General features: G+C 33.7%; 1 protein-coding gene across 1 annotated transcript in view; it reads left to right on the top strand.

The window, feature by feature from the left end:
- The window catches only part of GUCY1A2 (guanylate cyclase 1 soluble subunit alpha 2), a 1,587,384-nt gene that overhangs the window by 326,010 nt on the left and 1,247,609 nt on the right, over positions 1-13,765 (top strand). The gene's annotated exons all lie outside the window — the stretch shown is intronic.

Genomic DNA, 13,765 nt, shown 5'->3' with positions numbered 1-13,765 from the left:
CCCTGAATACCTACCTATTTGAGCGTATGTATAACTGTGTATAGGTTTATGATACTCTGCCAATTTTAGCCTCATTTTTATCTATTTCTATACAGGTTCGTTGGTTGTTAATAAGCTTATGGCCACATGAGTCCATTGAGAATCTCAGCCACATCCCTCAATACTGGTGGGAGACTGACAATGTATCATGTTTAAATAAATATATATATATATATATATATATATATATATATATATATATATATATATATATATATATATATATATATATACTTTAGTAGCTACGCTTTATTACTGTATTTTTATTTATTATTTTAATTGTCTATTTTATTGTTTTTAATTGCTTTCCAGTCATGCTTATGCTTATTCCAGCCATCCATCCAACCATCCACAACTTATTTTCCCATTTTGCACATGGGGTCGGTGTGTCACTTCAACTGTGATAATCATCTAGAGCCAAGGTTCTCAGTGCTGCGTGGCTAGCCCTGCCCTGGCTATTCTTTTATATCACTCACTCGCAGACAAGCTCACACCTATGGCCAATTTAGAGTGTCCAGTCCACCTACTGCATGTCTTTGGAATATGGGCGGAAACCAGAGCACTTAGAGAAAATTCACACAAACACAGGGAAGACAAGCAGACTATGCACAGAAGGCACCTCAGCTGAGAAAATGGAGAACCTCTTGTGAGGCAACCGAGTTATATGCTGTGCCACTGTGCCATCCCCATGTATATGCTTATTGTATATAAATAAACTGAAGTTAAAGATACTGTTGAATGAAACAAATACTTCTTGGATAAGAAACTGTTAACTTTTCACTGAGATAGTTCTACAGTATGTGCTGGCTTTGCTGTGGACTGGTAATGTCATAGAAACGGGTCAAATGTTAAGCAAAGTTATATATGATATAAGCTGTTCATGAAGTAGAACAAAATCAATTTATTCAGTGCCACACATTATTATTTGTTAGATCAACATGAAAGTAAAGCATTTGGGCTCCTGTGATTTGTTAGGCTGATAAAGCAGATGGTCCAATGAAGAATTTAAAAAGTTCTAACTCAGCAATCAATATAAGTTTTGTAGCAGGAATCGATATGGATTTAATTGAACAACTGATACATGACTTCCAAGACTTGGACAGTATGTATTAATGATTATAGAAGATTATACCTTTGGTCTTAGATATGTATAATGATAACCCCAAACCTTACCACCACACTTCTAGTTTTGAAAATCCTTTCTGGATTTTTGTTCTACTCTATGAAGCATGTCTACTAAGCACACAAAGGCTGAATTCTCCACATAATGAAGATGGAGGTATTCACAAAAACAGGACATTTGATTTACATATGTTGATATAACAATGGACCTAATACAAAGTTTTTGGATATATCCTTGAGGAAATAGTATGGACTGCAATAGACATTTTTCATTTATAATCTTCAGCTTCTGCCTGTCATGTAAATAACAAAGTAATGTAGGGAACCTGATGTCGTACCAGCAGTAAGTACTCACATGTTCTTTTTATTTTCCTTTTTCCAAAGCATTTTATAGTCCGTTGCTTACTATGCTTATTTGGAACAGTTTCAGCTGTACAAACTCTATTACTTCACAAAATTTATTCTAGGTGATAATTTCCTCTTATGTATGGTAAAACATACAAAAATCATTAAATGACAAGTTGGGTGATTATTGATGAGTCAGTTTTATATTCCCTGTTTAGATTTGCTGATATGACTCTGTATATCATGATAGATAAAGACTGACAAAGATACCTGGTTGTTTTGTTTGAACATATATAAACTAGACAGGAAAGAGCTAGATGATATTTCTATATGCTTTTTCCCCTCTCTGCCAGCAGACCATCAGGTTTTCTGTATTGTTCTTGAACCTGATTGTCCCCCCATACTGGGTACCCCCCAGCCATGGATTTTGTTTGTGCCCTCATTGCATCCCAACAGTGAAAGTATTTCTAACGATCCTCTAGTCTAACCCCAGTGGCTGACATAAACAGCTGCATTACCCCAGGGCACCCTGCACTCATTCCTTGCATGTGTGTGTGTGTGTGTGCGTGTGCGTGTGTGTGTGTGTGTGTGTGTGTGTGTGTGTGTGTGTGTGTGTGTGTGTGTGTGTGTGTGTGTGTGTGTGGCTTTCTCTCACCTACTGTGAGAGATATCATCACCAGCTTGGGACACCAAGACCACAGCCTTGGTTTTGGGCATTTTAGTGATGTGAAAGCCTCCACTTTTATGATGGCAAATGGCCAGCTGAAATATCCTCTTTTGTTCAGCTGTGCTAGCACCTAAGCCATTTTTCAAACTTGGGCTGTCTGGGTCATAGTCAGGCCTTTATCCCAGTTACACTTCAGAATTAAACCCGAGTGCGCCTCCAGACGTTTCTGTTGTTACCTCCTACTGTGCCTCTAGGCATCAAGTATTGCTTGTTCATATTTGCATTAATAATTCAAAAATCATGCTACATACAAGGTATCAGAATATTTTATTTTGAAGAGCACATGATGGAAAACACAATTGCACTGATATTTGACCTCTGTCAGTGAGTATTTGTTAGAACTGTAAGGTGATAACTTCATTTTTAATGACTCACGCCACACCCACTGAGATTTAAAGCTACACAATCAAAAGAGCTGTACCAGAGGGAATGAGTTAAATTAGTTTTTTATCAATTCATCAAAAGGCAATTTGGTCTTCTGTATGAAAAGTTTCAGGTTTCTTTCTGCTCTAAGATTGAGGGGCTTGAGATCCTTTGTTGCTTGTTTTGTGAGTATAAGGAGCCTCCATGATAGTTTTTTGGTTTAGAGGTGAACGGCAGATTATAGGTTTGTGAATGGAGTTTTCTAGAAGGACATATTTACTGATAAGCTTGTTGATTGTTGGACACTTGCTTGTTTTGACAAATTTAAGGCATGCTGGAATTTTAACCACTGAATCTTTTTGAGAGTTATACCATGATGTGTTCTGCTTGGTATATTAGCAGAAAATTATTTTGAGATATTTATTATGGCATCTTTCTTAGGATATGTGATCCATAAAGCATAGTTGGAAGTAAGAGAGACAGTTCTGGCTGACTCTGAGATTGTGGTGCCATCTATACTTTTATTTTGTATAGCATTTGTAGTCTTTCATTGTTTTAGTGACTATGTAGTTAATATGCTGGTTGAGCTGTAGTTTATTGTCTAAGATTATTTCTAACAATTTCATTTTGATTTACTTGTTCAATAACAATGTTTTTTATCAATGTGATGCAAAAGTTGACTGTATTTTTATATGTGTTGGAGGAAACTACTTTGTAACTACTGTTTCTCTCATGTATTTTTGTCTTACATTTTTATTTTTTTTCTCTTATAATTGTACATTATAAACATTTAAATGTTACTGTGGAGCTTTTCTCCCCGGACCTCTGCTGAAAATGAAAATATATCCAGTTGGACTAGCCCGGTTAACAAATGTAAAATAAAATAAAAATAAATAAAATAAAAAGATCTTAATTTTATTTTTTAGTATTCAGAACCAGATGTGATTTGGTTAGCCATTGCTTATTTTATGAAAGCATGTTGTGCTTTATTTATAGTTGGGTAGGAGTGTTACCTTAGCTGATAAATGTTGAATTATCTGTATATCAAATTATGGCTGGGTTTTTCAAACATTTTGTGCATATCACTGATGAATATGTTAGATTCCTTGTTGAGCACCTATGGCAATAGGAAAAAAGGAAGAATACTTGTGTATCATACCTCGCAATGGTCTAGATGTTTGCAGAACATTCATCTTTTGCCTATTTTGTGTCTATACCTAGTAAAATTTGTGGTTTTCTGGTAAGCTATTGAGGATTGCAGTTACTAAAAAATACATTTCAGTTACATGTTTTATATCTTTCTGAAAAAGCATGCCAGTGTAAAACCTTCTATGCTATCAACTTTCTAAGATATAATAGCAATATTTAAAATGTTCCCCTAATTTTGGGTGTTCAGTTCCCCTCCTCCCATTATTTTTGGCTTTGTCCAGATTTCTTGTGCTATGAGGTTGAGAGGTGTGATGAGTTGCTGTCCATTTTACTGCTTGAGATCCGTCAGAGAGATGGCATTATAAAGAATTTATCAGACAGGGTACATGGGACACAGATATCTGCATGGGTAGTATAGGTTTGCCAATGTAAAGGTAAACTTTTAAAGTTTTATTCAAATAGACATTTATACAACTAGTTCATTCAAATATTAATTTGTACAAGCAGCCTTTACTAAATTGGCAAGATTCTTCAGTTTCTTGCTTCAGTATGTTTTTGAGTGCTGGTTTCTAATTGTGCTCAGCAACATTTAAAAGTTAAATTCTCACTTTGGTGCCCAGCTTTTAGCTATGAAAACATATGCGAATTACATAGCAAAACTGTTTGATTTAACTATAATTACTTTCTGCATGGTAGTTATATAAATAACGTATTTCAGTATGGATCCACATAATATAAAATATCGGTAGAAAAAATATTCTTTTATTTTAAATTATTTGTCATTATTTTAGGTAGGTTTTGCTGAATGATAAAATGCATTATTGTTTATTATCATGATGTTTTTGTATATATCTAACTGTATAAGAATGCTGTTCTATATTTATTTTTTGTGCTTGAGTTCTATAAATGGAGTCTGATCCTTACTACATATTGAAGGATATAAATAAAGTGAAAAGGAATAAAATTTTTGCACCATCAAGCTAATCATGGTGATGGAGCATTACCTTCACATTTTTACAATTTTTTTATCTGCTCTTAGTATGTTTCGACCATCTAAAATTCTGTGCTCACTACTCACCTGTATTTTGCTATGGCAAGATACATGTATTTCCAGACTTAGCAGACACATTCCTTTCTGTCATATTCAACAACTAGCAATACTCTCAGTCAGTTTCACAGTCTGGTGATTACAGAAATCTGACTTGGTTAAGGAAATATGGAACTATATACCCATGTCGTCTGCAGTGAAAGCTCTCAGGTTGCAGTTTAAAATGTAAAGAACAGATAAGAGTTTCAACAGAAGCTGTGTCTGAAAATACATAATTATAGTTTGAGGACATAAGGCTGTTACTAGTAAGAGGAATGATATTATAGCACTGTAAGTAATCCTCTTGTTACTTTAATGAAATTGCAGTACACCAGAAATGTTGGCAAGTATTTGCCATGTCTTCAAAGCTGCAGATAACCCATCGGTCCATTGAAGCATCTGTGTGGCCCTAGGGGTGAAAATAATTTGGTTGGGGGTAGAAGTGCATTCTGCAACACAGCACTAATAGGAACAGTCACACATAAGATACGGAATTTATAAAGACTATGCAAAAACATATAATTCTATTTTGGTAATAACAGCCATAATGCAGTTCATAGGCTTTTATATATATATATATATATATATATATATATATATATATATATATATATATATACACAGAGAGTTTAGACAGTCTGAGTTTTACTGTTGTACTTGTACATCATAGATAACAAAACAACACCGGTGCCTTATTGAAATAAAATATGTTCTGCAGGACTGACATGTGAAATAGCTTGTTCATGCATAAGGAAGAGAAGGCAGTGGAAGTTATTTAACTAACAAATCTAGACAAATGGTTGCTCCCAGAAACAGATTAGGGGCACAGAAAAGATAAACGATTTGCATAGAGTAATGGAAAGTGTCATTTGGAATCAGACTGAAACCATTGTTTCCAGGATGATAGCCACTTCAAAGAGCAAGGAATCACAGCAACTACCTTCTTTCTTCAATTGTTATGTGGCTCAAAGAATTGTACATCTGTGTACAGATGAACGTGAAGGTGGTTTGCTGTTGTTATGTTATATTTCTAATTATTGTTTTCTTTTAAAAGATGTCAGCATCGGCCAGAAAACTGCTGCAATGGGTAGAATAATCCAGAAAGCAATGTGTAGTAATGTTTCATGTATACACGAATGTTAAAAATATATGTATATAATTTTAAATGTTAGCCAATGAACATTTTAGAGTAAGCAGCATGCAAGAACTGAAAGAGAGTTCACCTTGTTATTAGGCAGCACTACAATCCGCTTTAAGTAGATGGGATCCATTTGCCACTCGCCATAGAATGACCACAGAAAAATATTTAGAAATACTAAATTTATTTGCTGAGTCTTTACTTATTTGTTTGATACCCAGATAAAACCATTCTTCAGCCATGACCCAGGCCAAATGCAAATCTTAGATCCAGGCTGGAGAAAAATCAAGTGAAAATGATACATATTTAACTTACAAAACAAAAGTGACTAAGCAAAAAATATGTAAGTACTATATACAGCTTTGCAATGTTAGCAGTAAGCGACTATGGCAGTTTAATACTGATATATTTAGCCACTATCAGACAACTATATGTATATTATGACATCTGGTTTCCTGCATACTTCTACACAGTCTGAAAAAATGGATCTAGCTACATGCAATCTCATGTCTTGAGGTATTGTTCATACTTAAGAAAACCAAGTACTATATGTTGTAAGATGTAATTGTAAATAAGTCAGTTTATCATTTTTCTCATAAATATTACAGATCAAGCCACTAGAAAGTATATCTTGCCAGGGAAGTCCGAGAATTGAAAGATACTAGTCCAGAAATTGAGCTTATTCCTGACTGTAACTAGTATATCTGAAGCCTGAAGTATAGTATGCTACATTTCTGCATGACACAGTAAAGAAGCCTTGTGTATTTAAAATATATAGAAAAAAACAGTCAAAATGGTGGAAAGTAAAAACAACTTTATTCACCGGTTGAGTGCTTTTGTCCACAAAGATTTCATCAGAACTGGTGCAAACAGTACAAACACTGTTTAAATAACTCACACAATCAACAAATCATTCTGTAAGTGTCATGTGATAAGAATCCATAAATTTTAAAAGAAACAGTACAAAAAGAGGACAAAAATGAAACAATAACAACTGAAACTAAATAAATGCATTTACATTTTAAGTTTTCCACCTATTTAAACACTTGTTATATTTAGATGTCCATTCAAACCAGAGAGAAAATCTGCATTAGACCTCAACTGCCATTTCAGTTCTTTCACTTCTAAACAATTGTTGAGGTCTCCACCTGTACCATTGTCTTTAACACTGTTCAAGACAAAAAAAAATGAAAATTTCTGAAAGTCAACACACTTATTGGCATGTTTAGCCAATGTATTACTAAAATTATTATTGTTGATTGTATCAACATGCTCTGCAATAGCCTCATTTAACCTTGCAGTAGTCTTACCAATATAAAAAGAAGAATAATATTCACAAATACCACAATACACTACCCCTTTGAACATAAATGTATATCTAAAATGGGAAACAACCATCACCCCAATACATACAACAAAATTATCAAAACTATACCTACATTTGAAATCATCATCAACCTCCTCTTTTATTGACATCTCTCCCTGTTCTGTGCTACTCTCCTACCTTCTTCGAGTCTTGCTTAGCTGTTGCAGGTCTTCTCTCACAAAATCCATCCACCTCTTCACTGGAAACCCATGTTTCCTCTTGCTTTCTTTCTGTCTGTCCCAAATCTTCTTCACCAGATTGCTTGCTACTTTCCTGCACATTTGCCTGAGCCCCTGTACCACTGTAATTTGTTCTCTTTGACATTTTCTGCAATTACAGCTACTTTAGCTTCTGCTCGTATGTCCTCATTCCTTCAAATGTCCCACAGTGAGTATCCTACCACCTAACCCAGGCACTTAATCTCCATCATCTGTAGCTTCCTCAACTGCACTGCCTTTACTGCCCAGGTTTCTGTATCATACAGCAGTACTGGTTGCACCACTGTTTTGTAGACCTTACTTTTAGGCTTCTTTGGCATTCTTCTGTCATACACTACCCCTAGCACTCTTTGCCAGTTGGCTCCAGCCCCTCTGATTCTAGCTATGACCTCCTCTTTCAGACTTCCCTTCTCCTTAACCACCCATCCCAGATACTTGAAGGTTAACCTGTTCTACTATTTTCCCTTCTATCTCAGTTCTCAGCTTCTTCTGCTTTCCCATTTGCTGCAATTACAACTGAATTATCTGTACTCAGTTTTATCCAGTGTGCCTTCACTTTTGCATTCTATTCCCCTCCTTTTTCTAAGTTCTTCCTCAGAGTCTGCCTGTAATGCAACATTGTTTGCATACAGCAACTTTGTTGATCTGTGTACTCTGACCTGTTTTCCAGTGTAGTCTATCACTAGTATGAACAGCAGTGGGCTCATAGCTGAATCTGTAAGTGCACCCACTCCCACTGAAAGCCCCTATGCAATACTGAACACTGTTCATAGTTGAGTAATTGTGTCCTTGAGCATAACTTGCAGTGTTCTACCAATGTTTCTGGGACTTTTGAACCACCACAGGACTGCCCAAATCAGCTTTCTTGGGACATTGCCATATGCCTTTTCCAAGTCTAGGAATGCCAAGTTGAACTCTTTCCTCATTTATAGCTTATTCTCATGTATCTGACTCACTGCAAACATCAATTTGCTTGTCTGCATCCTGTTCAGAATATGATCTGCTCATTTTCCATCTTATTTTTTACTACTCTGCTTAGTCTTTTATCAATCAACCTCTCTTTCATGCAGTGTGATAGGAGTTTGATACCTGTCCACAGTTATGAATGTCCCCTTGTTTCTTGAACACTGGCACTACTATGCAGTCATCTGGTATATGCCTTTTCTCCATACTACTATGAGTACCCCGAGGAGCAATTTCTCCCCTATCTCACCCAACATCATGATGATATCTGATGTGACCTCATCTGAGCCTGCTGCTTTCCCTGACTTAATGTTCTTTAGTGCCAGCTCATACATTTGAAAGTATCTAGTTTAACATGACCATTATTAGAAGCCACAGGAATAAAAGCATGATCAAGCAAACTCTTCATGTTTCAACTCCTCTTTATAACAAAAAGTGGAGTATTCCCACATAACAACGAATATCAAAATGTCCACTGAAAAATTTCCAATTGTTCCTGATTATATTCTTAATCGCTAAAGCATCTCTGCTTCATGTCAAAACTAAACAATGACAATAATGTTTGGAAGCCTTATTATGACAAAACTCAGTGTCAAGTATAATATTCACTTCTTCCCCACAGTTCTTCAGTTGGACATAAAACTGTTTAGAGCTTCCAATCAATAAAACCAACATTATATCCCCTTTCCAGGAACATATTCTGCAAGAAAGTGATATTATACAAACATCATCATGTCTGGTAGTTAACTTTGAAACATGAACAGCCTGTTATTCACATTATTATTATTATTATTATTATTATTATTAACATGAAACAGATGTCCACCATTAAAGTGAATATAAATATTCACAAAAGTGGGATTTCTATAAATAGGAAAATAAAAAATGTGATCATGCATATCAAATCCCACTTCCACATCTAAAAACTTAATCCTATCTGTATTAGTAGTACGCATGGAATGAAGAAAATGAGTTCTGCTATTCAGCTGAGGTTGAAAATCATTGATAAACCCATTAGGTAGATCCAAAAAAAAGGAATAAATCATCTGTAAATCATACATACAAAATCACATATATGAAAAATCATTCCTGCAGAGGCTAATTCTTTCCCATTCATTCATCATTATGTTAGCAGGAGTGGGGACAGCATTTCCCCCCATTGCCACTCCATTAAGTTGTCTGTGAAACTGTTCCTCAAAAACAAAAACAAAAAAAATGTTTTCTAAAACCAACTCTAAAATAATGCAAGTATTTCTTTTTTAGTGGAAAAACTAGCACTGCTAGGTAAAAATGACAGCATACAAAGAGGTGAAATCAGCTGTAATGAACAGTGGGTGCTCCACCACCCTATCAAGAATCAATGCATTAAAATATCTTCATAGATTAAAAACCTTTAAATAAACGCAATATACAGCACTTAAGTAATGTAGACTCTTTTGATCTGTATTTATTACTGTATATATTTGAAGTTTAAAGGTGGCAGCTTTGCAGAGATATGGATTAGATGTGAAGTTCTGATACAGTGAGAGAGTCTCTTTGTATTTTATTTATAAGAAGTAATTGATTACTGGAAACTATATGATTAAGGAAAGGGGCTTTCATCAACAAATAGGTCTGTTATTAGATTAGAGATTTATCTTGTGTTATTAAGGATGAGGAGAATTAGCGGAGAGGTTTGTATACTTCAGACAGTGTTGATTAATATAAACTTAATGGAGCTTCTTGTAACTATATTCTGTTTTTTTTTTTTTTTTTTGGTGTTTGAGTGCTTATAACAATTTAAGCACAAATAGTAAACAGAGTACCTTGGCAATAGCCTTTGCCGCCAGAACTTCTAAAAGCTTCACTAAAATTAAATCTTGAGCATAGAACACAGTCTCCCTGAATATAGTAGCTAATCCACAACTGTAACAGTGTGAAAAGATGAGCTGTGTGACCTCTGAACCCTCATCACGCCCTGATGAGCGTTTCTACGACGAAAATGAATGGAGAAACTTTAATAACAATGTTTCTACACATAGAAAGTTAGATCTCTCTTTTTTCAGCACAACAAGTGAGTGCTTTAAAGCAAAAACACAAATGTACAAGATAAATCATGTACAATTAACTCTGTTGTAAGCAAATGGCATATTCAGTAAACTGTTAAGAGGCTACAGTCAAACAACTGGGCAGCTGCCTCATTTAAATATAGAGGTCACAGATGACAGGCAGCTTTTCCAGGAGTTCCTTTGGTATAACAACTAATAAGAAAACAGTCAAAATATGACTATTGATCAGAAGCAATGTGTTCTTTGTTGTCTGTTAAGCTAATTGTGGACTCTCAGTTCTACAAAACACTATATCATAATTGTTGTAGTGATGCAACTCATACAATAACTTTGATAGCAAATCAACCAACTTAATACAATTGTTGAGTTATGTTCTCCCAGATTTTAATTGGCAAATATATACATTGTATTGTGAATCATTTGTCATATTTCAATGTATTTAGATTTTTTTAAAGAAAGATGTAAATGTTAACAATCATAAATTTGAAGAATACATACTGACATGTAGCACTAGTTCAAATGCTTTAAGAGTATAACTTTTATTACTTGTGTGTGTATATATATATATATATATATATATATATATATATATATATATATATAAAGCTAACTCATGAAAAGAAGAAAGACTGTTGTTACTTCTATTATTTATTGATGATTTAATATCGGATTCAAATATTTATATTTGACTACATGTATAAATATTGTTAATATAGAGACTTTAAATGTAAATATGCACTTATACACTGATGATTTGTTCTTCACTATGGTTACATCCATGTACTGCCTAATACATTTATAAATGTATGTGCAATTTCACATAACAGATTTGAGATAGTGTTACGTCAGTCTAATTGTAGATTAAAAGGTACTTGGACACATGCTTAGCAACTCAGTACAGCCTCCAAAATGTCATATTAAATCCAGATATTTGTAAGATGTACAGTTGTTTGCCCCCACACAAGCATTGGGTATTCTTATCTAGTTAGGGGTTTCATATGAAGATTTAAATCATTAAACTAATGAGAAGTGATTTTAGGATAGACTTATGTTATTTTATATAGTGTTTATGTTAGTACAAACAGGGCTGCTACATTAACGATGTTAGCTTATATACTCCAGAATATGAGATATGTTCCACTGTTCACAGCTTACACCTCACACTTTGTCAGATCTGATCCAACTTCACTGCATTAAGAGGCTCTGAGCATACCTTTTAGTTGACTGGGTTTTGCAGAATGTTCAAGTTTTCTGTTCATTTGTTTTATCAGTTCTATAGGTTGGTTTTTATTTTTCAGGAAAATCCCTGTGAAACTAGTTTTAAATTTGACATTAGATAATAACTTTAGTAGTTACTTAATATTTGTAACATGATACCTGCCAACATAATAATAAAACTATAACAATAATATGACTAAAAGAATGATATTGGTTTGCTCATATAGACAATTAGTAGCATTAAGTTTTACTTTCCCATTTGAAATAAAAAATTAATGCAAAAGGAGATTTTAGGAGACATTTATAGCTAACACTTTAGGCATTTTTAAAGTATTGTTTTTGTATACACAGCCTATAGATCTATATGTAAGCTTCATATTACTTACCCTGTTTGCTTTTATAAGTGAAGAAGAAAACTGTAGTCAGTTAAGGTCACGTAGTTATTAATACTGTTTGAGTCTGGGGGAAGTGGGGGGGGGGCAAACCAGATATATTGTCCAGAATCACTTAATAAAGAATGAAGGAGAGAAATAATCTACAGATTTAAGAAATGAGACAGTTATGTAAACAGCTATATCTTGTCTAAATATAATACTGCATTCTGAGATGCCATTCTGATAAAGGAATTTCTATAGGCTCAATACTGTCTTATAAGAAATCAAGATCCATACATTTCTATTTTATCAGATGTAATACTGTGTATCCATATCAATTATATTACTGGTTAGAGACAAGTTTGACTCACACATACAGTCTAATTAAGCATAAATTTTACCTTGTATATAGTTAGTGATTACCTTTATTGCCATCGACAATAAAGGATAGTTGTTTAATAATTTAGAGAACTACACATAGATCAATGGTTTTAGGAGGGTTTATATGATATTGATAAAAATAGTTATTACATTTCATATTTATAGTTATGTATTTATAATAAATTTTCATTTTATTATACACTGTTAAAATATATGATATCCATGATTCTAAAATACTTTGGAGAGTGTTTTTTTTTTATAATCTCATTCTGTACATTTACTCGATTAAAGGTAGAAGCACTTGATAGATGTAGACTAGAAAGCTAAGGATGGATGAAGGTGGTTTTGATGATTTGCTCATCAATACAGGAACTAGATATTCCATGTTTAGAGTTGTATATAGTTTCAAATGCATTTTTGTTATTCATAGTTCAATTTATATGTCCATAATGGAATTTATGATACTTGAATGCGTCTTTAAAAATGTATTCATATAAATGTATATCATTAAATGTCAATGATCGTAACAACCCTATAAAGAGAGGAAGTCTAGTTAAATATTTGAAATAAAATAAAGTAGATATTGCTTTTCTACAAGAAACCCATATAATAGAGAAAGACTTAGATAAAATGCATTTAATGGTTATTCTGTACTTGTGGAATCTCACTATCAGACTAAGAGAAGAGGCACTATGATATTATGGAAGAAATCTTTACCAATACCCAAAATAATTGATTCATATGCAGATAAGAATGGGATGTTATACCTAATAATTTCAAAGATAAACAGAAAACATATTACATTGGCCAATACATACTGGATACCTGATATCGGTGCTAAAACAGCAAATAAATATCTAGATTTAATTTTGATTAGATCTAAAGGTGACACTATTTATACAGGTGACTTCAATTGTATTCTTTCCAAGAATTATACTACTAAAAGTGGTAACTTAACAATGTCTGCTTCAGCCAAAAAACTGAATAACTTCATTACCATTTCAAACTTGCGAGATATTTATAAAATAAAATAATCAAAATCTCTAAAATACACACACTAATCATATAGGTTTGGTACACAAACAATTATCGATAAGTTATTTGTTATTGACAACTTATTTTCTAAAATACAGGAAGTTTTAATTAGTTCTTGTTCATTGTCCGATCATAATGCTGTTTTAGAGTTAACATTCTACCAAGAGATTTGATCTTTTGGCAGAGAATACC

The sequence above is a fragment of the Protopterus annectens genome, chromosome 5.part0 (assembly GCF_019279795.1).
Source record: "Protopterus annectens isolate FY-2018-M chromosome 5.part0, PAN1.0, whole genome shotgun sequence".
In the NCBI taxonomy this organism is placed as follows: Eukaryota; Metazoa; Chordata; order Ceratodontiformes; family Protopteridae; genus Protopterus; species Protopterus annectens.
Note: the sequence above shows the minus strand (reverse complement) of the source record. Positions and strands in the feature narration are given on the sequence as shown.